Source organism: Nipponia nippon, unplaced genomic scaffold (assembly GCF_047370975.1).
Source record: "Nipponia nippon isolate SJK-2023a ecotype South Korea unplaced genomic scaffold, ASM4737097v1 scaffold_5, whole genome shotgun sequence".
Classification (NCBI taxonomy): domain Eukaryota; kingdom Metazoa; phylum Chordata; class Aves; order Pelecaniformes; family Threskiornithidae; genus Nipponia; species Nipponia nippon.
The window spans coordinates 59,900,724-59,927,999 of NW_028262369.1; the positions used below are offsets into that span (position 1 = coordinate 59,900,724).

Consider the following 27,276-nt stretch of genomic DNA (forward strand, 5'->3'; position numbering starts at 1 on the left):
GCTTTCTTGTGTTGAATGCTTGTGGTCCTGCCTGTAAAATTGTGCTTTCTGAGATCCTTGCTCGTAATAGTCCTCTGCACTTTCTTTCCTTGGTGGTTGATACTCTCTAGTTTTGCTTCTAGGTTTGCTTTTGCTGTCTCCCCCACTTTCTGCATACTCTCATTGGTAGCCTTACGTTTGCTTGAACCTCTCCCAGCTGCTAGGATGACTGATGTCTGAGCAGCACGCAGTTTCATGTGTGACTTTGACACACAGTTGACTGAGGGCCATATGCCTGCAGCACTGTGTGAATGAGGCTCTTTGTAAGTGCACTTTTCAGTACTCCATAGCAGGCTGGAGAAGAAAGCAAGCCTTAATGTAAGGCCATAGAGAAAACATTGCACTCAGATATTTTTTTTTTCTTCAGGTTCAACCTGTCCACTATTTCCTCCAGTCTGCATGCGAAGAAAAGCCCTCCATGTCAGTGGGTGCATACAGCGACTCTCTCAAACAGATTTGAGTCAGTACCTGGGAGGTCCGTGGGTTCCCTTTATATCTGGGCCTGGTTCTGCCACCTCAGGTGACACCATGGTGGGTGCATAGCTAAGCAGTATCCATGGACTTACTCTGTGTGAGGACGGACAGCAGAAGGATGGAGGCATTAGCAGGCAGTAACTGAGCCATTAAAGGCTGAGAGATAAACCTATCCATAGGGATACACAGCTTTGTATTGTAGTCAGATATCTGAAGAGGGAAAAGTACTGATGGAGAATGTAGGATTTGGGTAATTTTTTTCCCCAGACATGGTTTCTGAAGAACTGTTATTTGAAACCTTTAGATTTAACAAATCAAAACAAAAGAAATGAAACAGTTTTTTTTTAATTGCATCTAATTGATAATCTGGCTGCTTTGGAGAAAAATAAGTCTTAATCTGAAAATATCTGTTTTGGGCAGAATAAACGTTTTCCACTGGAGTAAAGACAGATGGAACATTTTGACCCGTTCCTGCAGCAATGTCTCACTCCTGACTGCATGTAGTTAGCTTGGAAGAATAAGCTTATTTAAGGGTTCAGACTATTAAAAACATCTGCTTTCCCATGTATCCTGAAACATTGCAGTATTTGAAAATGGAGAACATGTATCATACTTGTCCTAGCCACCATAAAACATCGGCTCCACAGTTTAAATTGTGGGATTTTAATTATGATGTGGGTATATTATTCAGTCCTATGTAATGCGTTTTTGGTTATGGTGCTGTGATCTCTTTTCCTTGGTTGGAACTGGGCCAGCTGACCATATTTGCAGTGTGTGGCCAAACATCAAATGCATCCGAATAAGCAAAGTAATCACTTCCAGACTAAACACATTTCAAATTTGTTTAAAATCATTGAACAAACTTCATCACTGGGAGATCTCTCTTCTGTGACATCAAGCTACATTGATGTGTCAACTGCTGATGCCAATCTCTTTTTCTTGTGTTTAGGTCTAAAAGCACTGAGTCCCCTGAACTCCACTGAAATCTTCCTTTGACTGCGGTAACTCTTGGCTGAAGGCCAATCTCTGTCTTACGTCTGAGCATCTCTTAAGTATTAATAGCTATGTCTTCAGTGGCCCCTGTGGAGCAAAAAGTTATAAGTTATCCTCTTTCAGATGGGAAAACTGGATCATGAACAGACAATAATCCTCATCTGTTTAGCTTGGAATGACTTGGGGGAAGCTGGTGACAGCACTAGAGGAAAGCAGAAATTTGGCATTAGTCGAGTTCACTACAATACCCTTACTTTTTTAGCAAAACTGTCTGCTGGTGGTGGGAAGCAACGATGCTTCAGATCTCAGCTGTGCTGGAAAACCAGGTAGAGCCTGTGTACGGGTGTGACTTCTATCCCTTCCTACTAATACAGTTTCATGGTTATGATGTTTATTAGGCTTTTTCTGTTTTGATGTTTAGTCCTGTTTTTATCCTGACAGCATGCTCTTCACTACTTCTTGCTTTCTTTGTCTTTTTATTTAGTTCTCCAAAGCACTGAGGCAGGAGTATCTATGTTTATATTGTGTTTTGGAGACAGAGCAGTGAGCAGCAAGAGCTTCAGCTGAACAGCATGTGTTCTACCTCCATTCAGGTGCTGATCTGATCCTGTCTCCTACCGGTATGTCTGGCACCAAAGGCAGTGAGGATGTCCAGTGCTTGCAGGGTCTCTTCTGAGTGGTCCCACAGCGAGAGGGCAGCAGTGCCACTGTAGATGTTGGCCGGGAGATGTGATGCTTGGCTAAATCTCTGCTCGCATTACAGAATAGGGGTACAACAGTATGGCCCTCCTGCCTACATATATGCTTTTTTGCTAATTTGGCTGTCTTCTTGCTTGCTACATTTCTGCGGTTGTGGAAAGAGTTTATAATGCATCTGTGGTCCTTAAAGATTCTCTGGCTCCCTGTTTCTCTGGAGTGAAGGGTGCTATTAAATATAGCCTCCCACCAAATTCCAGTGACTAATCACACACAGACCATAGTCCCAAACCAGCCATGACTCAGACACCAACGACCCTCTGAGTAATGCTGTAGGAAGAGCTAACGCGCTTCTTCCCTGGCCTTGCACAGGCAATGGGAATGCTGAATAAGAGCAGATCAAATAACAAGGCTTGTTGCTGAGCCAAAAAAGGGTGCCTGCAGTCACTAGGTATTGTCCAATGTTAATGCTGAGCTTTCACATGGCCACAGCTGAAGCATGGTGAAGGAGGTGAACATGGATGCTGTAAAGGTCTGGGGCAGTCAGCTGGCTGGCAGGGTGATAGGAGAAGTTCCCATCGTGAAGCTTTCCTTTGAATTTAACAAGGTATTTAAGCACATTACCTCAGGGCAGAGAGAAGGTTTTGGGCCCAAAGACACTGTTTGTGTTTAAGGTTAGGCATAAGTTTGAGCATCCTACTGGAGTAATGCTTTGCATGAGAGTTAAAGGATGAGTTACTGATAGAGCTCTTTCCCACCCAGAGATACAGTTTCATCTTAAACTTCTTAAGCTCTTTACAACTGAACCCTGCCTTCCCCTTTTAAAATAATTTATCTTGAATAGGAAGGTACTCGGTCATTTCAACGTGCTCCTGTAATGTTTGTGCTTGCTGCAATTATTTTTGTACACTCAAAAGCATAATTTTTCTTTTGATTGTGCCTAAATAGTAAAGGATACATTGAAATGGATAGCATACAGGGTTTTTTTTCCAAATCATTTGAATACATGAATGAGGATGGAGAGTTTGTCGCAAGTTGCTGTGTTTATGAACAAATGGGCTCAAAGGAATTAGCTTCCCAAAGCAACTGCAGCTGTTAAAAAGTCCTTCTAAATGTTTCTTGCTTTTCTGGACACATTATTATGAGTATGTTTAGTTAGAAAAATACTTTATCTACTGAGAAATGTCTGTTCTGGTTTTTTAGAACCTGAAGTTTTGAAACTTAAAACAAAAAAAAAGCCTGAATTTATATTCCAAGAACAATCAAGATTTTCTTTAAGAAGATGCTTTCCTCAAAGTTTTTATTTTGTTAAGAACAGGGCATTCAGAGATGAGGCTGGATGCATAGTTTTGTCATGTTTATGAAGTCATGAAAACATCTGGATACAGTATGGAAACCCTCAATGAAAAACTTTTTGAAGTCTCTTTTTAATATAATCATCCGGGCTTACTCCACTCAGCTATGTATTTATTGGATTTGGATGGAAGATGAGGTAAAAATCAAACTGATATTGTTGAATTTAGGTGTATTGTTAAGATTGCATTGCTTTAGGGATGTTAAATTGTGCATGTTAATGGTATGCCCTTTTCAGTACCTAACTGCTACTTCTACAATTGATTCACAACCATCATGTGTATCAAACAAATGAACTAGGGAGCCATGTCTGTTCAATGTGTGCTTAAAACAACATCGTGGCATGCTCTTTTCCTTTCTTAAGTATCAGGGAGCAAAGAAACTGTGTGCGTGGGCCTGAGTTTGCAATGCATCACTCATGCTTGACTTCATTGGCATCGGTTCCTTAATTACCAAGTGGGAATATGTTTGTAAAATGAAATATAAAGTTTTTGTTTCTGTTGAATTTTTTTCGGAAATTTTAAAAAATTTTCTGGTGCTCTCAAATACCCTCATCTTTTTAACACTCTCCTTAATCTCATTATAGTCTTCAACTTTGGAAAAATTATACCCCCTTTAGAGTTAAAGAAAAACTCCCCCTCTGCTGTCACAGACGTCAGAATCTTTGGAAAGACACTGGACAGCACATCTGTACAGGCCTGACTGATTCATTTGCCACTAACTTTTCAGTGTTTTAAATCACTTGTAAATAGGAAAAGGAAAAGTCAAATAATAGTAACAAAACCTGAGGCACCACTTAGTATGCATCGCCCCAGGATGAAGAGCTTCACGCTGGCTCTGTTGCTGTGTATCTCTATTGCTGCTAAACACCAGTGTATAGAGTAATTCAACATGTGGCATATCAGTGACCTGCCCTTATTATCGTTTACTTCTCCCCAGTCTTTGTCTCCTATAAAATTATTGATAATATTTTTAACTGTTCTTTTTGAAGTCTGATATGTTATAATACTGTTACTTGCAGATGTGATGATACCCACTCTGGTAAGAATAGCTGTATTAGATGGTCCCAAGGGTCCATATTGTGCAGCATCATGTCTACAGCTGTGGCCATGAGTTGGATGCCTGGGAAAGATGAAGTTCAAGGTTGATATATGTGATATCTCTCCCTTACACTCTGCTGCCCTTCAGCAACTTTCAACCCAGGAACTACTTGAGTCTATTTATCTCCAGGTTTTTGCATGCTTCTTTACTACTATGTCTCTGCCTTAAAATTTTTCAGATATCACGGATACACCTAAGAGAGTGTATATTTCCAGACTGAGCAGAAGAGTTCATTTAAGCTTCTGATTAATGTGACTTTCATTCAGTTTTCCCACATAGCATGGTCACAGCAGCTGAGTCTGTAACGGGAATTACACCTCTAAATATTTCCAGAGAAGCCCTTGAAGCAAACTACTTGAAATGATATAATGAAAAAAGAATGTGATAGCTATAGTATTTATTTCTTCCTGTTTGCCAAGCCAAAAGAAGCTGGAAAAGAAAGGAGGAATGCAAACAGAAATATACAGGTGTGTGACCATTTTTGATAGTGACTTTGTGCTTCACGTTGGGAAGTTTTCTGCTATCAGCCCACTTCCATGATAGCTGGTGACACCTCATGTTCCCTGCATACACAAGCCGTTCACTGGATTCAACATCATGAGTGAGACCCTCAGTAATCAGTAGAGAAAGACTGATAGCAATGAAATGGTGCCAGTTTACACCAACTCATCTTTGGTTCTACGGTTAGTCTCTGCTTTTGTTTCTTTTGAGCCAGTGCTGAAATTGCCAATCAGTGAAGGAACTAATAAGCAGGACAAAACACTTTCATGGAGCAATTATTTCCCCACTTCCCAACGCTGCTGATAGTGTCATAGAAGGCCATGTTTTCTGTGCGTTATACAAGTAGCACACAGGTTTGTAGTGTTTCAGTTTCTTGTAATCTAGTTATACAATAGTGTAACTATCTTCAATTGTGCTCTGCAGGGAAAAGAGATGGTCGAAGAGTAGAAATGCATTCCTTACTACAAGATAGGAAGTAACCTGGGATGTTTTCCAATGATCTGTGCCTGAAACTGAAGCCAGCCAATGACTGGAGGAGAGTTCCCAGTCTCTTGAAATCCTCCATCTTAATTGAGGCTTGGGGGGTTGCTGGACTGTGACAGGTAAGGGAGACCAGAGCAAAGGTAACTGCTACCTGCAAAGCTGCTGTGGGAGAATGGCTTGTATCTGAGCTGAAAACTGGTCAGGAACTGGCGGATCAGTGCCCAGAAGCAGCCCTGCAGATGGCCTGGAGGAAGCAGCTGAAAGCAAACCAACACTGGTTTTGTATTGTTTCCAAGACCTGGCTAGGTCACCTCCTTATCTGTGATTTATGTATTTCATGAATAGGCTGCTCAACTATCTGGATGAGAGGACTCACTGCTTTGGAATTAAAGCTGGGAAATGCTTTTGGAAAAACAGAAGATGTGCTGGATGAGGATAGTGTTGTCCCTCCAGCCTGGCAGGTTTGTATAGGGTTTTTTTTCCATTAAGAGGAGAAATTGATTGTATTATTTGGAGAGGTATTCCTTGGAAAAATAATGATTTATTTACATGCCATGTACGTGACATCCTGTCTCTATGATCTCAAAAGAAACAAAGTTTCCTTGTCAGAAATCTCCAACCCTCTTCAGCAGGCTCTGTGCCCCAAAAGCTCTGTCTGTCTTCCTCCTTATACAGGCTTCTTCCTTTAGGCTTTCTCCTTTGCTTAGGCACTTGAAAGACATGTTGCATTGCCTTTATTTAGGTCTGTGATTGTCTGTGGATCTCAGAGTCAGTCGTTAACAGCATCCAAAGTAATTCTGTGTTTATAATGTTCTGGAATGACAGAGATTTAGCTCTGGAGTAAAACAAGAAGACATTTCTACTGACTTTTGTGTTTGACTCTTTGGACTGTGTATAGATTTTTTACTTTTTACCAAATAGTAGATTCTTTACCCCTTATGGACTTTAGAATAAGATCAAAAGACAGGCATGATGAAGGACAATTGGATTAAAACCAGTGTTTTGTTAAGGTAATGTGAGGCTTCCTTCTGGCCTTAGTCTCTGAATTTATAACTGAAGGACGTGTGGTGCCTAGTGTCAAGGCTGTAGTGGAAAATAGCTAAGTGTGGAGGACAACAAGAATGTAGCACTGAATTGTGAGAGAGACTCTCCTATAGCAGGGTGGGATAATCTGGTCCAGGTGGGAGCACATGTGCTATCCACAGTGTCTCAGAGCACCGTTATTGCATGAACGATGTTACATTACATTATTGCATGAGCAGACTATGCTCCTTCATTTCAGCTCTGTTCTTAGGGTTGACAATAGTGGGAAACTTTGTGCCAACCACACCTCCTTGGGGATTTTTTGGCTGTTTGTGTAATCCTGTACATGCTGGACCAGATGATCTCCAGCAACATGGGGCCTCCCCTTCCTAGGGTGGCTGCTGTTTGCTCTGGGATTTCCCAGCATATTCAGGCAGCAATGAGTCTATTTCTTGTCTGGAAGGCTCAGATCTGCTGTGGATGCACGAATTGATCGTATGGCATATGCACAGCCCTCCAAGAGCTGGATTTCACTGAGCTGCCATTCATTGTTGTGCAGGTCTGTCAGATACTTGCTGACATCTTTGACTAATGAGAAAATCTTAAATGCTTTTCAGACTCAGTCTGTGGGCAGGAAAAAAGCACATATGTAAAGAAATATGACCATACCTCTTTAAATCCTACAGACTATAAATTGTAACTGATTAATATTCTGTGGTGCCACCTGGCCCTACCTGAGCTGCAATAGAAGGAAATTTGCCTTGCAATCAGAGTTGTTGTATGTGTATCTATTTCTGTCAAACCAAGTGGGAAAACCTTTGGCTCCCGTTCAGCCGGTTCAGAGAGAGATGACTCAGTCACCAAACATAGACTTCCACCTGAGCTGGTCACCCTGCCCCAGTACATACAGTATTTGACACAAAGATTGATTTCTGCTGGCTGGCTTACTGGGGATTTTTTGTTGCATGTTGCAAAATCATGTCCTGTTAATCCCAACAGCTTCTATTCTCTGCTGTGCACTATGGTGTGAGCTAGACCTTCGTTACTTTCTAACATGATGAGGAATGGGCAGGTTCTAACCTACTTGCATGATCTCAGACTCCTTATCATTCCCAGGTTCCAGGGGACATTTTTCCAAACATCTCATCTCTTATGTATGGCCTGCAACGGGGGACAAGATTTTCATAAACCCATAGCAGCTGTGAGACATAAAATGGGATTTTTCTAAAGCACTTACCCTATGAACTCCATTTCTCTTGAAATTAGTGGTGAACGATCTCGATTTCAATGGGTCAAGGTCAGAGCAAAAATATTCTGTAAAATCCCACACATGCAGCCAAGATTTCAGCATTCACCATCCTGAATTCTCTTTAGAGACAAGAAAGAAAATCCCAACAAGAGACCCTAAATGAACGTAAAGTTTTCCCCATTCATTTCAGCACACAACGTGGGAGCACAGAGCTCTTGTGAACTTTCCTGAATGTTCCTGCCTCTGTTTATCCTGTAAAACAGATATAAAAGAAATAATCTGAACAAAAGTTGGTGAACTTTTCAGATATGTGAATGTGTGATCTTGAGTTAAATGAAACTTGGCGTTGAATCATCAGGACTTTTTGTGAATGGCCTCTGCTCTAAAGTAGAGGTAGTGACATTAGTCTTGGGGGAAACAGGTTTCTGCTAAAATTATCACCAGTAGCAGCCCTGTCCCTGAAATCTCTGTCATTAGGCTTTAGAGTTAGACACAGAATTCAGGTCACTAGTGGGTATAGCACTCAGTAGATTATTCACCAGTTCAGTGGGTGTAGTATCTACAACCTGTGGTCTAGACTCCCACCAGAATTCATTCCAGGCTGACTCAGCTGCCCATGGTTGTCTTCTCCATTGGCTTGAGGAATGACAGCCAATGCGGTATGATGCTATATCACTTCCTTGCTGCAACTAGCCCAGAGAGCCATTAGGCATGTTTGACTGGGCCCAGTTCCTGGAGAATGACTGAACTTCAATTTCACTGCTCCTGGGTTCTATTCATTGAGTCCCAACTAGAAAATGTTGTGTCCCCTCAAAAAGAGGTAACATAGCTTTTTCCTGTAGCTGATTAAAACAATTCAGTATCTTCAGTATCACCTGGCTTGGTCAAACACTGAAATTTGAGTAAAAACTCCATTAAACCCAGCTTTTATTTAAGTTCTCCATCTCCCAGATGTACCACTGTAAAGACTTCAGCTGTCTAAGCAGGCAGAATAGAGCTGCCGCTCCCTGTCTGTGTGCAGTGTGTGTTCCTGGCTCCGCATGTCTGTGTGGTAAAAATAGCCATATTTTAAATCTATTGGAAATATTAAGAGCTTAATTATCATCTGCTTTGGAGCTTTCTTCAGCCAAGACTAAGGAGATATGAAGAATTTGGCTGCTGTTCTCTGCTCCTGCACCACCCAGCCATAATGAGAGCTAAAGCAACTTGGTGGCTACTACATTTTTAGTGGCCCCTCTGGCAGGAAGAGATTAGAGGGAATGCAGCTACTTCAGTACCCCCTTGTTCCAGATGTCTGTCTGTCTGTCCCCAACAGACCCCTTGGCTGTGTGTAGCTGTTATAGGAGCTAGCTTTATATGAAAGAGGGAAAGTAAAATCTATTTATAGGCAGTCTGAGCGGCACATTATTCAAGGCTAGGTTGTTGACTCATGCCCATCTGATATCATTTAAAGGGTTAGATATTGCCAGCGAACAAAAATAAGTGCTGTTACTCCCTTCTAGTCAATAGAATTAACTGTTCTTAAGCTGACATTTGCTATTACAGCAGAAGCAGCATTGTGTCTCAAGGGTCCTGTTATATACATTGCTGAAAAGGTGCTAATCTGGATTTCCTTGGGATTATGGTGATGGAAACAAATACGAGGGCAGCAAAACTGGCAGAGAGCCTTCAGCTTTGTTGTCTGTCGCTTACGTTCATCTCTATTAAAAGGACCTGCAGAAATCAAGCGGGAAGGAGGCAAAGGGCAGCCCTGTTAACACCAAGGGCTCCTTTTCCACGGTAGAGTCTTGGAAAGGCCCTTCCCTCCTCCTCCTCCTCATCCCAGCCTGTCTCAGGAGTGTTGTCTTTGTTAAACAGAAACTGTTCTGTTTCCTGCCTGTCTTGAGCCATTGGCCTTTGGCGTCAGTTTTCAAGCCCTGAATCACTCTCTGGGGATGCGTGCTGGAAAGCTGATGGGAACTGATTGCCTATCAGCAGCTGAGATGCAATCCTTGGCTTCACTCTTCTTGGGAATCACAGTATGCAGACCTGGACAGCATCATCTGCATAGCGTAAGAGACCAAGCACCTCTCGTGGGCTGAGTGCATGAAATCCTGAGGCAAATACTTATTGCAAACTTCAGGGCACGAGGGGGTGGGAGGGAAAAATATCAGCTCATAAAGCTTTGCCTGCTGGCTCAGGAGCAGGGAAAGAAATACAAAAAGAATGAATGTAGTTCCTTTTCTTTTTCAGGTCACAGCTGAAATTAACCATGAGATATTTAACACTGAAGTGGAGGAGAAAGCTGAAAAACTAGGAGAGCAACTGCTTTTGAAAACTGCTGAGCCAAATGTCTCTTTCCAAAGAGAAAGATGCAGGATTGCTTGGTATAAGGTCACACTTATCAACAAGATCCTTGTCTTTCCTTCCCACAGCTGGGACAAAGAAACTGAGGCCAAGGCTCCAGGCATCCTGCTTGAAATGTAGCATAAAGGGGAGATGCAACAGGCAGGTGGGGAAAACTGGCTGTGAAACAGGCCTCCCATATACACCTTATACTGTGGCTGCTCTGGGCCACATTGGCTCTGTGAAACCAGAGCAGCAGCCATAGATGAGAGAATGAAAAGACAGAGCTGAACTCCTCCTCACAGCTGCTTTAATTAATTCCCTTTGCCCAAGTCTGAGCATGATCGCCATCATCTCCCATTGAAGGGACGCTAACAGCTGCTCTGCAGAGAGGGTGCACCCTTTGGCTCAGACTAGTGGCAACAGTACCTTGATTGTTATAATTAAGGCTAATCAACCAAATGGTGTTTTGCCTCTAGAACAGTTTTATATATCATGATAATAATAGCCATTGCAGAAATATTCCTGGAATGGTTTGTTTTTCTCCCAAATGAGGATGGGGCAGAGAGAATGGCATTCATAAGAGTCAATACCCTAGTTGATCCCAATACTTTGTGAGGTCTGGAAAGACTTCTTTAAAGTGCTGCTCTGTCTCGTTAGATGCATTAATCAAAATTTAGTCTGCTGCTCTTCAGGTTACCACTGCATATACTGGGCTGCGCTCCTTCTATCTAACTAGGAAACTTATCCTGGACCTGAAAAAATACCCTTCCCTGACATAGATAAATTCCTTTCTCATAAAAACGCATTTTCATTTTCTGACAAAACAAGATTTTTCATGAGGTGAGTGGGAGAAAACTGCATCCAAAAACACACAGCAAGAAAGCTCATCACAAGAATATAGGCAAAGTAGTCAGCAACAATTAGAATAGTCTCTTGGAGAGAGTCCTGAAATAGCAAAAAAGCTGCTGTATTTGTGATATGTTTAATGATGTGCTAATAGCTGAGACATGTCTGTAATAACTAATTGGTTTTAAAAAAAACTAAGCAGAGCAAGGATCCTCTTCGGACTGAAGGGGCATTTACAGTTTGCCAGTAAGGCAGACATTAGGATCATACCCAGCAGATCTGGGAAATCACGGCCATGCTTCAGCAAAGCCCAGAAAGCACATGCCTGACCCTACCCTTACTCCAAAAAATCTTGTGATATATATAGACAAGACGGAGCAAAAGAAATATTACTGCCATTGGAGAAAGGGGGAAAGATTAAGTGAGGTGGCCAAGTCAGGCAGGAGCCCTATGTCAGAGCCAGGATCTGAAATCACCTCTCCTGAGGATGGTCTTTAATGTCATTGTTAAAGCCAGGCTCCCCTCTAATCAAAAGCTGACCTCCCACAGCTCCTTGTGAGATTCTCGTGCTCCACAGGACCTGCCACTTGGATCCAGATTCTTACTTTTATCTTTTTTGCTTGTATGCCCTCGATCGGCTTTCCAAGTGGACCATGCTAGCATAAGCATCACCAGTGAAAGGCTGTGAGAGGGCTTTTCCTATTGGAAAAAAACAAACAAACAAAAAACAACACACACAAAAATGAACAAAAAACCCAAACCACTGCCAAAAACCTTTTCTGAGGTTCTTTTTAACCCAAACTCCCAGAGAATTTTAATGCCATGGTAGGGGACTAGGTTTTGCAGTGTGGTCCAAAAGGTGGGGAGGAGAGGGAGAGCAGGAATTAACCCTGTGGCATGTGGTGAGCAAAGACCCCAATGAAGGGCAAGGACTGCCAGGATTTGCTCTGCAAAGCCTGGGAGAAGCAGATAAAAGCTCAGCCCTGACTGCAGGCAGGAGGGATGGAGTTAACCATAATCCATAGGAGTTGGACTCGATGATGCTTGTGGGTCCCTCCCAGCTCAGGACATTCTATGATTCTAACCAAAACCTGAATTTCACCTCTTTGCTCTTCTGCTCCTCTCTTTTAGGAAATCCTTGGTCAGGCCCCTGGCAGTGAAATGGGTGCAGGTCTGCACCCTATACAAGCAAGCAGGTTTTGGTATGTTGGTAACAGGCTCCATTCACAGACCGATTAGTGAGAGCGAGAGGCAGAAGGAGCAGCGTGAGAGGACCTAATTTAAAAGGGAACATTTTCAGAGGAGCTAATCCAGTCCACCCTGCCCCAAGATGTTCACCTTGCAGACAGATGCTTTTCAGCAGTTAGTGGGGCTGCAGTCCCTGCCTAGTTGCATTTGCCCAATCCCTGACCTTTTAGGTCAGTGGGAAGAGTCCCAGGCAATCAGCAGGCTTGGGAAAAAGACCCAAATGACAGAGAAAATTAGACTTTGGGATCTTTGAACTGTTATTGCTGTTTGACTCATGGCTGTGGGTATTTTCCTCCCTGTGCAGCTGTTGGGAGAACTGGGGGTGGCTACTGGGAAATGATTGAATACATGTGACACCTCTGAGGTAAGAGAGCTCTGTGGTGAGGCCTTAAAATGTTACGGCAATCCTAACAATGTCTAGCTGCTTTTAGATGCCTTCTCAAATGGAGCTGGCTTTCTAAGAAGGGTTTTAATGAGGTGAAAAGGAGCTTGTCTGCTCTAGAAGTTCGGACTGAGGATGACTACATCCTTGTCAGCCAGGTCCTCTATCAGTTGTACAGAGAAAGAAAGGCGCTTAGCCTCTGACTGCTGTCAGGCTGCAGCTAAGGAAGCCGCATGGCCATGCTGCTCGCAGCTGCTGGCTCCTCTCTCTTCCCAACTCTGCTGCTAAGAGGGGTCAGAGTCAGGGCAACAGTCAGTGCCAGGGAAAACTTTCAGTGGTGATAGCTGTAGTTTCTCCTCCATCTGCAAAGCTGAAAATGGAGAGAGACTAATAAAAAAAAGTCTGAAGCCCCACAATGGTGATAATAATCCCCAATTCCCTCGTAGTCAGTCTCGTTCGCCCCACCCTTTATTTTATTCTCCAGCAGGAAAATGTTTCCCCAGCATTGCTGGCACCCTTAGCAGGACAGATTCGGCGCAGGAGTTGTGCTGGGGGTCAGGCAGAGAGATAGCGTGAAGGGCTGGGATGGGATGCTGGGTTTCTTTCAGGACAGTGAGTTCAGATCATTGCTCTGCCAGAGGTTTTTCCACGTGACCTTAAGCCTGCCTTTTAAACCCCTCTCTAGCAATTAAATGGGATAGTACTTTTCCCTTTAGAGAGCTTACAATCGAAACAGCTAAAGCAGAGGCTGTTCCTTCTTATGCTTGTCTACATCTCCTAGCATTCCTGGTCCTGGCTGTAGCTGTTCCGGTGATATCCTTTTCAACGAGAGAGAATGAGCACACGTCCTCTTCTCTCTGCTCAGGATCAGCCAGTTCTTCCCCTTGAGGTTTCCTATCATGGCAGTTGCACCAGAGTCAAGATGACAGGAATTGACTCTAAATTGTCCAAGTGTGAAAGCACAGCATGTGTTGTACCCATCAAAATGTGAAGCAACCCTGAACTTCACACAAATCCATTGCCTGAGCCGGAGAGGAACACAGCCACTTCTCCAACATATGTCTAAACAGCGTGCTGCACATCACAAATTAGCCAGGCACTTTTGCAAAAAAACATGAGGCAGTCTCTGCTCAGAGAGGGAGGTTCCTGAAGGTTGCGTCTCAGCCCACAGCATGCCTTGGGACAGGCTGTGCGTACACTGAGCAGCTGGGGCCCTCTGGACCGCTGGGCTCTCACTAGCAGAGCTAGCCATAGGACTCTGAACAGGTGTTGCAAATTTTGCTCCTTTTTAATTTACGAGCAGGGCAAGAGCATCTGTTATGCTCTGAGGTCATTAATGATTTCCAGGATTGCCAGGAAATAGAAAATATTTCTGCAGTGTACAATGTGTAGGGCAAACAAATAATATACATATGCAAGACAACAGACCAGGGTGTAGTATTTTATGAAATATTACAGTGGAGTGGCTTCCAGCAGTTTTGCCTTAGGAAGCTGCACAGCTGTTTCCAGCTGTTGAGCACTTGGGGAGATGATCTGTATTTGCATGACAAAGGCAAAAACAACATAGTTGTCTACGTTACCTCTTTCTTTGTGTGCCATGCAGGGGTGCCTTCCAGCTCCTTGCTCAAATAGGGGATAGGACTGCCTCCGCCTGCAGCCAAGGATCTCAGAGGTGTTATCTTGTGCTCAAACCCACCTCTTCTTTGGAGAATGTGGTGTTTTGGGCTATAGCCCAAAAAGCCAAATGAAAGCCTGCTGAAGCTAGTGGGAATCTTTCCATGAAATGCTCAAGGGTTTGCCTTGGATTTCATTTGCTTTCTGCAAATCTGACCCAAAGCCAGTGGAATGACTCTGTTTTGGGATACTTACGCTGTCCCTTTGAGGAGTGTTTCAGAGGTTAGGAAGAGCTTGCCTCCAGATGGGAAGCAGGGCCCTGGCACACCATGAAGCACATGGGGTCCCATGAACCTAATCATCCCTGAAGCCTTAATGAAGCACTCATATGGGACAAGGCCCCTTAGTGCTGCTGTCAGGAGCTCACATAGAAATCATCCGCTGCCTGTAAGGCAGCTGTGCATGCTCGGAGGCGGGCTGTGACGTGCTCTGCTTGCGCGGTTTTGCAACTGGCCATCAACATCTGTCTCAAGGAAGCCGTTGACTTCTCTGGGGCACGCAGGATCAGGCTGTACTTCTGAATAGTTATCAGGAGTCTGACTCAAGTGGGAGGCAAAAGGCTTGTGATAAAAATATGTCTGGATGTTTCATTTGCAGCCAAGAAAGAGAGCTTAGTTTTCCTAGGCTGGTGTAGGTTTCCTATGCTTTGATAGTACAGTTTTTGTTTTGACACTATCAAAACATTTCATTTTTATGTGCTACTTTGCCTTTTTGATAGAGATCCTTTTATTAGAATATGACTTCAGCATGTTATATACCATGTTTTTATAGTATATTAATAGTCTGTTCTATTTTTTTACTGTTATTGCAACAAACTATTTCTACCTCATTGAAAAGGAAGAGTTTATGTTATCAGAAAAAAAAAATCAGCATTATTAAAGCAAACTATACTGATATTTCTGGTTATTTTTTTAAGCAATTCACTGATAAATTTCCACAATGTGCAATTTTTACTTAATTTGCCTTATTCCATCTAGGAGCTTGTACAAAAATATTGGGGCTTTCCAGAGAACAAAAATTACACTTGCCAGCCCACCCGATGGTGATTCTTTTTGCGGAGATAAGCATGTGTTCATTTCACTAGTGTGAGAGTCCCTTTATAAACCTAGTTCATGATCCATTGTGATGGAGTATCTGGCAATAAGAACCTGCAGTAATTTAACATTACTGCTTTTGTATCAGTTATCAAATGTACTTGAATGACAACAGCACCCAGGGGCTTTAACTGACCCTGAGGCTGGACACTATACAGACAGAGTCAAAAAGAGTCCCTGCCTAGGGTAATGGCATAAAATAACCAAGAGAGATATTGTTAATCCTCCTGTTTTACATCTGGGGAATTTGGGAATGGAGAGAGAAATTATTTTCCAAAGGGTTGTGCAGGGAATCAGAGAGACATGAAACCATGAATGCTGGTCCCAGGACTCCTACCCCGTAGCAGCAGGACCTCCAGCAGGTGCTACTGGTGTTTCCCATTCTGTCTTGCCGATAGTTTCTCCAGATCCCAGTCTCTTGAAATGAGAGGCCTTGTAAAGCTCTTTCAGGAGCAACCACTCTGTCCTGTTTAAAATTTTGCTGTGTCCTTGAGGAAACAGAAGTTTTTCTTCATCTCTTGAAAAGCATGGAATCTTCAGCTGTAGCATCACAGGAAATCAATCAATATGATCCTGCACAAACTGTTTTCTCAACAGCTTCATCCCATCCAGAATTCTTATTTTCTGAAGGTTACCCCAAGAGTGATGGTTAATACATGCATCTTTTTGAATTTACTCAGTGTTAGTGGCTTACCAGGATTATTCTAAACTTAAAAGCCAAACTTGGGAGTAATAAAGTGCTTAAACAGATTATTGCAGTTTGATGGTCCTACTCAGGTAGATAAGTGCATCTTTGCACCGTATATATGGCCTCTACTCCAGTTCATCCAAAGGATAGTCTGATTTCATTGCCAGCAAACCTTTTTACTCCATCTGGGTGAAACTGGATGAAATGGTGAGGGCTGGCCAGGCAGATTGCAACACAAGGGTAGGGGGTTGCAATATTTGTGGTATGAATTTCTGAAGTAGAAATCTGGTGCAGTGGAGTCTGGCTTGAAGCGGAGACTGCAACTCCTGCCTGCTCTGGAGAGATGCCTACAGTCCCATGTAAGGAATTAGAGGGCGTGTTACTCAGTAGATACACAACACTGCTAGTGCTTTAGGACAGATTCACACATAGGGTGGTTGGAGACATACTACCCTGCAGCATGATTTGTTTGGGTTTACAGATTTCGAAGTGTTCTAATCACCTTTTAAACAGCTATTCCTTTATTAAAGGAAACCTGCCTCAGGCTTTCCCAGTTTAAATTCCAGATTCCCATGGAAGTCCAGGAGTCTGGGGACATTTCAGGCTGACCTTTACGCTTTGTGTGATGTTTTGCCTTTGTTCAGAAGTGTTAGATGCTACATGTAAAGCAAATGCTAGAGTAAAAGATGTAAGGAAAGGGTTTGCCTTTAATTTTGTTTACAAGATGAGAAATATAGTCCAGCCTCCAGCCTTTCATCATGTTGCAGTTACCCAGGCTTAGAATAAACAGTCTGTTAAGACAGCATGATAGCATGCAGCTTGCCAGGGGTCTGCTTCATTCAAGTCTCACCTACCAAATGTTTGGGCCAGGCCTGTTCCATTCTTTATGTATTTTTTCTTTTAGCATTCTGTGAGCTTTCTAGGAAAAAAAAAATTCCTGTTGCAAGGTCCTGCAACCAAAAATAGTTCTAACTCCTACACTAATGACACTTTTGATGTGCTGTTCAAAGCAAATCCCTCGAAGCAGGATACTGTTAATAAAAATCAGGAGAAACAAGAGGTCAAGTGACGTGAGTAAATAGACCTTTCAGTCTCTTTGGAGCTCCTATTCATAGCCAGGAGGAATTTATCCTGACAAAAACACTAGTTTTAACTTTGGAGATTGCTCTTTGAACCAGAAAGAGCTACATCATGCTAGTGGATTGGATAAAGACACTTATCCACATCTTTCCAGTGCTCCCAAATGTATCCAGGGACAACTCATTTTTTTATATACTTTTCCATCAAAAGAAATAAACCCTAAACCAGTACATTTAAACCTTTGGTGTCCTCTAGACTTGTGACAGCATTTTAGCATGTGAGTAGCAGAATCATTTGTAACATGAGATGAATTGTCATTGTTTATTTTTATCATGTAATAAAAACTCACACTGGGCAGTTCTTGTGGTAATAGAAGCTCTCTCATTTGGGTAGTAGTAAAATTCAGTGAATTTAAAAGAACTTCAGCTGGTAAAAATGGATTCTCCCTGAAGTCTGTCCAGTTTCACCTGGCAGCCTTTTGAGAGAGTATGCAGATATCTTATGTGGCACCTGCAGCTTCATACAGAGGTGAGTCTCAGTCAATACATAAGTCCTAGACCTTTTTTATTGTTTCTTAGGTTCATACATCACTTCTGAATGGAGTCTGAGGTATTTAATCTGAGGAAGAGGCGCTGGTGATATGCAAGGGTTTACACAGGATGGCAGCTGGCCAGGGCTATCTTTACCTAAGGAACCTCTATTTCTAAAACTGCTGGGTTTCATTGTTTTTTTCACCAGAGAGAAATCCATGATATCACTTTCTTTTGCACATGGCCCAGTGCTTTTAGCTGACTTTCCACCCTCCCCTTCACATAACTGAGATAATGCCAGTGTGCGAAATACCGTATGTCTTGAAGAAAACTTATGCCCTGGACATTTTATATGGGAGTCACACATATGAGGTTCTTATCTGGTGGAGCTGCTGCCTGCCTTTAGGATATCTGCCCTGTATATTTGGTAGTGGGTAAGACTTGACCTACTGGTCTGGCTTCCCCTCTTGGAGGTTTTCACCAGCTGTATCTCTGTCCTGTTTTAAGGTCAGTGCCACCAAGATGCACATCTGCCTTAGCTGATACGGAGAACTGCACACAAGGGAACCTGTCTGTACCCAACAGCAATGACCTGTCCCACTCCCTCTTAATGCAACATGTTGTGGGAAGCCATTTACTGATGCTGTTACACCCTTGTTTTCACCAGAACGGGAAACCAGAGGTAAGGAAGATGACTGTGACTGAAAATTTTATTTCACATGGCCCACCCAGCCCTGTGGTTTTTCTCTCCACCTCTTGTCATTCAATAGGCTTAAGCTGTTTGTCAGTGTGGGGACCGCCAGCAGTGATGGAGAGATGTGCTCATCTCTTGGCAAAGATGTTCTTCATGTAGCCACAAACCCAGAGCACTCCTGCAATGCTCGCTGCTCCCTGCCCCTTCCTGCCTGCTCCCAACGTCCAGAAGTGACCTTGCAGAGGCCACTTGCAGGTTTTTCAGGCCTCCAGGAAGGTTATCCAGAAATGGGAGAACTATAGCAAAAAAAGCATGCCTCACCAAATTTGACTTTCGCTCAAATCTTGTCTCTAATTGAAATAATTCAGCGCGGGCACTGTGTCAACTGTGTGGGCTGTCAGCCTGGCAAAATACATATTGTGTGCAAGCTTCTGTGTGCCCTGAAACCTCAATCCCACTATTTCCATGTAACCTGAACTTACAATTTCTGCCAAGGGAGACTGAATTAAGAGAAGCCTGTGGTATTCTTCAGGGATGAAAAGGAGCATATCAGAAAACTTGAGCTGGCCTCAGTCTTTTGAATGTCCAGTGAATACTTGCTGATGGGAAGACAGTACGTGGGATATACTCTGTGGGGACTCTCTCCCTTCTTTCCACTCCTTTGGCTCTGTGCCTTTTGCTAGCAATTTCCATGGCTGTCATCCTGGTGACATTCTTGTCAAATTCCTCCCTTGGCTAACAGACATGGTCATCAGACTCACTGAGCAAAAATCTTGTCCTGGTTTGGCTCAGGACCTAACTGGTCACCATTCCCAGCCCCTGCATGGATGTTTGTGCCCACGGACGCCTACGGCTCTTTCAGACTTAGGAGCAGCCCTGTGAACCAGTTGTGTTCCCAGGTCCAAGAGGCTTCCCTTTCCTCCAAATGACTCATGGCCTACGTGTATAGAAGCCCTTTTTTCCAGAATGCTCCCAAAGACATTGAACATGTTGCAAAAAAAGGGCAGAAGTCATTTGGAAATTACCGTATTTTGGGATAAAATGTAAAAAATTGCCAAGTGGGGTTTGCCTTCCCAAGGGAACAGCAGGCTGGCTCAAATACACCGCCCTCCAACCTATCTTTGGACAGACTGACTCACCCTGTGTGGCTGCTTCTTTCTCTTTCCATCAGCTACAGTGTCCTGCATGCCTAGCTTAGGTGGGTGTTTAACTTCTAGGATCTTTGCAGGATGCTATGTTATCTTAATTTCTCTTTTCAAAGGATTTTGTGCTTCCTCAGCAAGTCACTAGATAGCCTGTCAAAAGAGTGTTCAGAAATATTGAACCATAGCCTCAGCTTGGTCTGTCCCAATGCACAGAGAAGTAAAAAGTATTAGGAGCTTGCCCAGGCTCTTTTTAGGCTCCTGATCATAGTGGATGAGGATGGAAAGAAAACAGCCACTGCTGGGGTAGATACACAGAAAATGAGCATCCAAGGACACTGGACATCCCTAGTCCCGCTCTGGGGCGGAAGCACAGGTAGAAGCTCCCCTGGTTTGTGAAACACCAGACTTAGAAGTCTTCAGTTACACTGCAAAAACTCTGTTATATCCGTGAGAAATCCCAGAAGTGCAAATATATTCACCTCTTGTGGGTCTCTTCACTGTCAAGGCAGGATAAAGGGACCTTACTTCCCTGGTGCCTCTGTGGGTTGGTAGTAGCCAGCCCAGCTGCTGAGCAGCTGGCTTGTGCTTTAATGCATTACAAGAATAGAGTAAAACATGTAAAAGTTATTGCTTTAATCCATGCACAATTAGCTAGGCACATACAAATGATGCTTGCAAATTTTGGTTAGTGTTGTGTGTATCTGAAGGCAGAGCATGGATTTAAAGATTGATTCTCTACAAGGCTGAGTGAAAGGAGGCTAATTTTAACAAAGATACTTTTCCCATAATTTCTCATATCTCTGTGACTGCACATCCCTATTTACTTAAAGTACAGCGCTCACCACAGTTATTACATCATGAACTTAATATCTCTCCCTGGGAAAAGAAACACTTTTTAGGAAAAAAAAGAAAAGGGAGAAAGAAAAAGAAGGAAGTGTTTGAAGAAGTTCAGAAAGCCTCAGATTCCTCTAGGGTCCCCAGCTGTGCTGTATGTTGTCCCAGCTGAATGCCAGATATTTCCGCTCTGCACATTAATGCATTCAAGGAGAAATCAAAGCGGCTGTCTTGAGTGTGCTTTGGGCCGAGTGTGTATGTCCTACCTCAAAACAGCCCTGATCCCTAAGGTTACGACCCTTTATTCTTCCCTCCTTAATAGGCCTGGGGCTGAACACAAGCTCTCTGGAGCTCATTATGGCTACCTGCCCATCAGTGCTTCAGATGCTTCATGGTCCCAGTGGCCTAGAAGCCACATCCTCTGCTGGACCATTTCTGGTGATGCAGCAATCTTTCCTTCCCTGTTGAGGGGAAAAAGAGCAGTACTTCTCTGATGGTCTCATCGCATCACATGTCCTCTTGCTACCACTCTTCACAGAGGTGCCTCCTTTGGAGGTACATGCTGGTGAGTGGCCAAGCACTGATGGTGTTGGGGCAGCCCTGGATGGCAATTAATCCAGTGTGGTAGGAAGGCTCTGCCAGATATGTTGCCCCATGGGGTTGGTTTATTGGTCTAATGTTGGCTGGGCCCAGCTGTTAGCACAAAGCCAGGTTTTGGTGAGTCATATCTGCAAGCAGAAACCCTTGTCACAGTCCCCTTTTCCTCATGCCCCTGATGAAACTCTGTGGCGTTGTCACCATGCAGCAGAGCAGAGTGGGGCTGTGTGCCACAGCACCCTTGGCTGGGAAAGCTGGCTGGGGGCTCTGCAAGGTGGCAAGTTCTGTCCAGCTCCATGGTAGCATCACTGCAGAAGCATTGCACAGCAGAAGTGCAATAAACTGAATATCTGGCAAAAATTACCTGGTTGCCTCCTTGATGAAGTGAAGATGCAGGGGACTGATCTGGATCTGGTGCTGATCTGGACTGCTCATGTGCATGGTTTACCTTGTTCATATATCTTTTCAGTTCAGAGCTGCTGTGGCTGTCATTCAAACATACCCCTGCTGTTGTGTTATTTACTGTCCCTCAGCCTCCAGTGGGATAGGTGGGGTTCTTGTGTCCTTGTTGAGGGACTATTTCTCTGTACACTCCGTCTTGTGATTGCTTGCTTAGACGATATGTTATGCAGCTCAGATCAAAGCCATGTCACTTACCAGCTAGTAAATGATTGAAAGCAGTATTTCACATCTTCACAGTAATTGTTCGCTCTAACTATGAAGAAGATTGTTCTGAAATCAGTCCTTGCGTCTGCCTTTGTAACCACTCTAAGCAACCATCACTGAGTGCAAAGAAGACAGGGAGATCTGCTGAAAATTGAAAGTACTGTAGACAGTAGAGAGTGTTGTGCAAGGGCTCTGTCCCTCATCAGTGTCAAATTGCGTAACCCAATGTTGGCCAGATGAAGTGAAATAACAGCTCACTTCCTAAAATGGAAATATCCCCATATGTTGTTCCTGGCTGAGGACTGTTCTCGGGGGGCAAGATCAGCAAGCGGACGGTAGTGACTGCAGCATGCCCCTCGCCACTGCCGGCCCCCATGGTGATCAAGGGAAGGAGAACAACACTATTTGCCATAGATCTGAGAAGTAGCAGGGCACTTTGCACCCTATAAAATCCCCTTAATTTAACAGTAACTGCCAATAAATCGACTTCAACCCAAATAGTGTATCTTTCTCAAAAAGAAGCTACTGTTCTCTGGGACCCAAACTCCGCCGGTTAGTCTGTTACTGCTCCAGTATTGCCTACGGCTTAAACAGTTCAGGCATGTTGTTAGCACAACAAATTAAAATGGAAACTTGGGAAATCCTATGCTGAGAGTTTATTTGCACAGTTTAGCAGCAAAACACTGTATTTTAATGGCGGAGAGCACTCAAGAGTCCATCCGTGCAATGTGGGGAACGTGACTGGTAGGTGACAGTGGAGGAAACCCAAATATACCATGGAACTCCTCACACTGGGAATGATCCATCAAGGCCAGAGGAGCAGTTAGCCTCTCTCCCTGCTTGGGATCCCAAGATTGCAGGTCTTTTTTGATTTTAGTTTTAACTAAAACTAAACTTAACTAAGCCATGCCCCAAGGCTTTGGGCAACCTGATGTACCTGAAGGCCAAGGTGTCGGTCATGTTCTGCTATCGCAGTTTTTACCTCTTGTTTTTCCCTTATATGGCTGTGGCAGGATTGTATCATGAAGGTATTTACAGATAAGGTATTTAGCCAGATAGCATATTTGTTTAGCAGTAGCTCTGGACACTAGTTCCTTCCAGATGTCCTTGAAGCTGGCAGAGTGTCTTGCCCACAGCTATCTATCAATCGTGCAGTCTCTGCTTTGCCAGAGCTTGTGGACGGCATTTGTCCTGATGTTGCTTCCAATGCATCTGAGCATTTTTATCCATTTAAGGACTAGGGACTTGAACTGCTTGTCATTCCATATGAAGTTCCCCGTAATTTAGCCATTTGAACAATGCAAGCTCTTATTTTGTAATTAACTTCTCTCCACATTATTCCCCCGTTATGACTTTGCCTAGCCCCTCATCTCTCCAGAATTTTCTCTCTCCCATGCATTTTCTTCCCAAAAGCTTCTTGATGGTATCTGCAGACCTGTTGTCTCAGCTTTCTGGAGCCCGTTGGCAAAACTCATCTCTTTTGTGCTGCATCATGTGGAGTTTCACTAGTTGCCCCTGCTGTCTAGTTCAATTTGGCATTTCATATGTGTTTGTCAGCCCTGCTGTGGCCTGCTTTGTATCACCCGCCTCTTATATCTCCTAGAGTCTGACCTTCCATATGGCTCAGTGGAGATCTTCAGGACCTTCAAAGAAGGTCTGCAAAAATCATTTTTTTCTACAGGATCAATGAAAATTGCATCCAGTCCACAGCTTCCTTCCATAGCTTAGGTTCAGAACCAAATCTGGCACCAGCACAGCCAAAGCTATGCTTTTTTTTGAAGCTTTTCTTCATCACACTTCCACGCAGGTGTTCCCACTGGGGTATCAGGCATGGCTGTGCAACTAAACCAGAGCTAGCTAGCAAGTCACCGAGCTTCATTGTTCTCTTGCATGGTACACAGTCCTTATCTGCTCCTGTCCTGCATGTGTGAGCAAAGTACAAGCAAATCAGAAGAGATGCAGATCTAATCCAGGTTGAGCCTGCTGCTAGCAGGGTGCAGGCAAGCAGCCACAGCAGCGACAGGGTTGTCAGGATCAATAGGGAGCACGTGGCTGCTTTCACATTATTTTTTCACTTATTTTTGAGATCAAGGATCAGGAACAGGGATATCTCTTCCAGAAAAAAAATCAGTGTAGTCATTCATGCACATCCGACCCTGATTACTGAAGTTAGTCTATGGATTAACGTTATGTGTCTCTAGGTGTGGATACATACACACACATTATATAAAGTCAGCGCGGTTCTTCAGCAGAAAAAAGGGGCAAAGTCTTGCCCTGATTCATGCAATGGACATGTGCAGCTATATCCTCCAGCACAATGACCCAGCCAAGCTGGGCATGGAGCCGGAGGGCAGAGGAGTGAGGTATAGAGTAGGGAGTCCTGAATTTCAGCTGCCCTTGCTCCATGGCACCCTCTGGAGCACTAACTGCAGCAGAGACTGGTTCAGATGATGCCAGCAGCCAAACTAGAATTTCTGCTTTAAAAAGGAAAATATTTAATGCATTTTTCTTTTGCTTTGTTTTTTTTCTTTCTTTTCTTTCAGAAATAGAAAAAATGAGAGTGAAAGCCATAACGGTCACTAGGATTGTGGAACTGACCCATTTTAATATACAGCTTACAGGTCTGGGGTCTGTCCTCAAATCCCCGTTTGTGGGGAGTCTCCAGTCCTCCTGGGGAAGGATTCACAGGTAAGCTTCAGTGTGAAGCCCCTAAAAAACATGGGAATAAGTGAAATAAAGATGACACCAATTTTTCTTCAGAAATCCCAGCTTTTAAGGTAACATCAGGATTTTTCCGAGGTTTGACTCATCTTGTTTTGGAAGGGCTGCAGCCAGAGACGGAAGCGCAGCTTCCCGAGAGGCGGTGGCAAGGCCGGGATGGGAGAGCAGGAGGACAAGGACTCCAGCATCGGCTGCTGTGGGGAGGGAGGATCATTTCCATTTCCTTTTGAGGCAGGGCTCAGCTCTCGCGTGCTTGGGAAATACTTGATAGCACAAACTTCTTTTCAAAGTCCTCACCTTGTGGGTTTTTCCTATTCACTTATTGGCCTGAAAGCTTAAGTTTTTCGGAATTGGAGGTTCCTTTTATTTAACTGAGAAGGTGGCCGTGTGGCTAATGCTCTCTTGCCTAGGGTAAATTCCTAGGGTAAATGTTTCTCTAGCTCGTTAGCTCTGGGCTGGGATTCAGCCCCTCAAGTGGCTTTGAATGCGGTTGTTTTCATTTCTGTCCTCCTTGGCACAGGAGGGACACAGGCCATGACTAAACTTTTCTGGCTTCAGTGCCAGTGCAATCGTGTGAGAGGTTCAGGGGCTGAAGAAAATGCTGAAGAATCACATCTGAAATAGGAGAGCTTTTTGCATGTCAGGCTGCAGATGAAAATGAGCAACCTCGGGCAAAATTCAGGCAAAAGCTGTTTCTCTTTAACCGGCCAGAAACCATCCAGCACTTTCCAGTACTGGTCAGAAGTAGCAGCAAGAGCAAAGGGCAAATACAAAGGGCATTTGCAGCCTTTCTCCTGGGCTGGCCCAGAAACCTCTACCCTGATCCACTAGCCCTGGCTGGCCCATCGCCGGAGGGTGGGAACCCCGAGAGATGCAGATGGGTGTTTGTTTAAAGACTGGTGCAGTGAGGCCACATGTGTTCAGGGAAATGCCTGTTATTCTTAAGCTGCCCAGGTCAGCTGGGTGTTATCTCAGAGCTGCTTGGTCAACAATCTCTGAGCTGAGTCCAACAGGAACTGCTAGTCCAGGAACTCCCAGATGGTGTCTACCACAGTGCAGGCTTGGGAGACTTCAGCAGCAACCTGAAAATTAAGAAAAGGCTGATAGTGATAGTGAAATCATGGAGATAACAAAGTAGATCCCTCACTTCTGCATTACTTAGTGACTCTAGAGATAGCTGATCAAGACACTATCTATGTATCTACATATCTCTATATTTAAAAAATAGAGAACTTATACACACTCTTTTCAGAAACCATGGTGCCTGCTAGAGGCACTGGCAGTAGTCACTCTCCCTTAGAGTAATTAGTAAAGGCATGTCTCAAAGTTCATGTCAGCGAAGCTGATTTCTTCTTTGTGCTTCTGTTAAATTTCACTCACCGTATGTGATTTCCTTTTCTGTCCCAGGAGGGAAATAGGGAGTTGCTGTTTGGTGGGCAGTACTGGAGCACCCTAAAGCCAGTGCAGAAACCCACCTGCAGGACAAAGAGACAGTCCTGCTCCAAAAACCTGCAGTCTAAGTCGGTGCTTGCACCTTAGTGATGGACTTAGCCCAGCTGCAAAATAAAAAAAAAAAAAAAAAAAATGCCCTGCTGTCTTTTCTCCCTGGTGATGCATGCACACAAGTTAGGTTAGACCGAGAGAAGCAGAGCCGTTGTCCTTTCTGTGCCCTGAGAGGGATGCTGGGGAATTCCAAGGCGTTAAGAAAAGCGTGTCCTTGCTTGCACGTACCATCCCGATGGTGTTCCTAGGACTGAGTTCCCCTGAGCTCCTCCAGAGTTATTTTGGAGATGGCTGGAGGAACGTGTGGTGCATGCTAGCAGTCCTTGGCACTGGCCCAGGAGCTGCTGTCATGCCTCTCTGCCTTTTCTTCATGTTTTCCTACAAACTGATGGAAGGCTTATAAAAACACTGTCCTGGGACTTTCATGTTAAACCAGGTCACACCTCTGCTTCTTCCAGCTCAGCTAAGGCCACAGCAAATGCTGCAGAAAGCTCCGCGGCTTTGCTGAAAGAAAAGGGAAAATGGGCCAGTGAAGGGCCAAGCATCACTTCTTCACGTCTTAGTCCAGCAAGCTGGTCCTGAATAGGGACCCAGAAAATCCACGTCACTCCACTCCTAGCTCATGCCTTGCCTCACTGGACAGTTTACTGTCTGCTACCAACCCCTTAGACCATGGAGGCTGAGCTGGGGGAAGGTTTCTTGCCTTGCTTAAATGGTCATCGCACCATCAGCAGCACTATGCTCCTGCTCCGGACACAGGCAAATTGTGCCTCTTACCATCCACCTCCTACACTTTGTTTTTCCCTTTTGGTATCTACCTGGCTGTCATTCATTTGAAGGAGTTATGTAGCTGTCTGATACTGCCTGGTCCTCACCATGATCAAGCCATGTCACCTTTTCCTCCTTGTTGACAGAGGGCAGGATTTGCGTTGGTCCTGTGGCCCTGCCAGCCACCAGGCAGGATGTCCCTGTGCGCACTTGGGGCCGCACAAAGCCATAACAGCAAATAGTCCCCACCCAAGTTGTCTGAAATGCTTATTTTGCAAGACTGGAAGTATCTGGCCAAAAATGAAATATATAAATGGAAGAATTGTTTTTCTTTCTGTTGGTTTGTTTTTTTTTTTTTGGTGAATATTTTGTACCAGGCAAATAAACCACTTAATAAAATTATTAATCTCAAAAGAAAAAGAACTGACAAACGCAATTGAACCATAAGGTACTATAAAAGCAGTTGGTACATAAGGTGCTAGTGCTTTAAAACAAGGACTCGACCTTGCTGCACTGCACTGGGATGGTGGAGGGTGGCAAAGCATGAGGCAGGGATTTTTAGATCT

General features: G+C 43.9%; 1 long non-coding RNA gene across 4 annotated transcripts; it reads left to right on the forward strand.

Annotated features, from left to right (window-relative positions):
• Positions 1–344: 344 nt before the first annotated feature.
• On the forward strand, positions 345–25,980 carry LOC148052280 (uncharacterized). Of its 4 annotated transcripts, none has more exons than XR_015699088.1 (10): positions 345–570; positions 1,463–1,514; positions 1,630–1,832; positions 1,991–3,694; positions 4,835–5,123; positions 5,581–5,759; positions 5,986–6,101; positions 9,770–9,963; positions 10,145–18,464; positions 24,262–25,980. It is a non-coding gene; the product is annotated as an uncharacterized LOC148052280 (long non-coding RNA). The 4 variants fall into 4 exon arrangements; XR_015699090.1 differs by having other exon boundaries at positions 1,769–1,832; XR_015699087.1 differs by having other exon boundaries at positions 1,630–3,694.
• Positions 25,981–27,276: the final 1,296 nt, after the last annotated feature.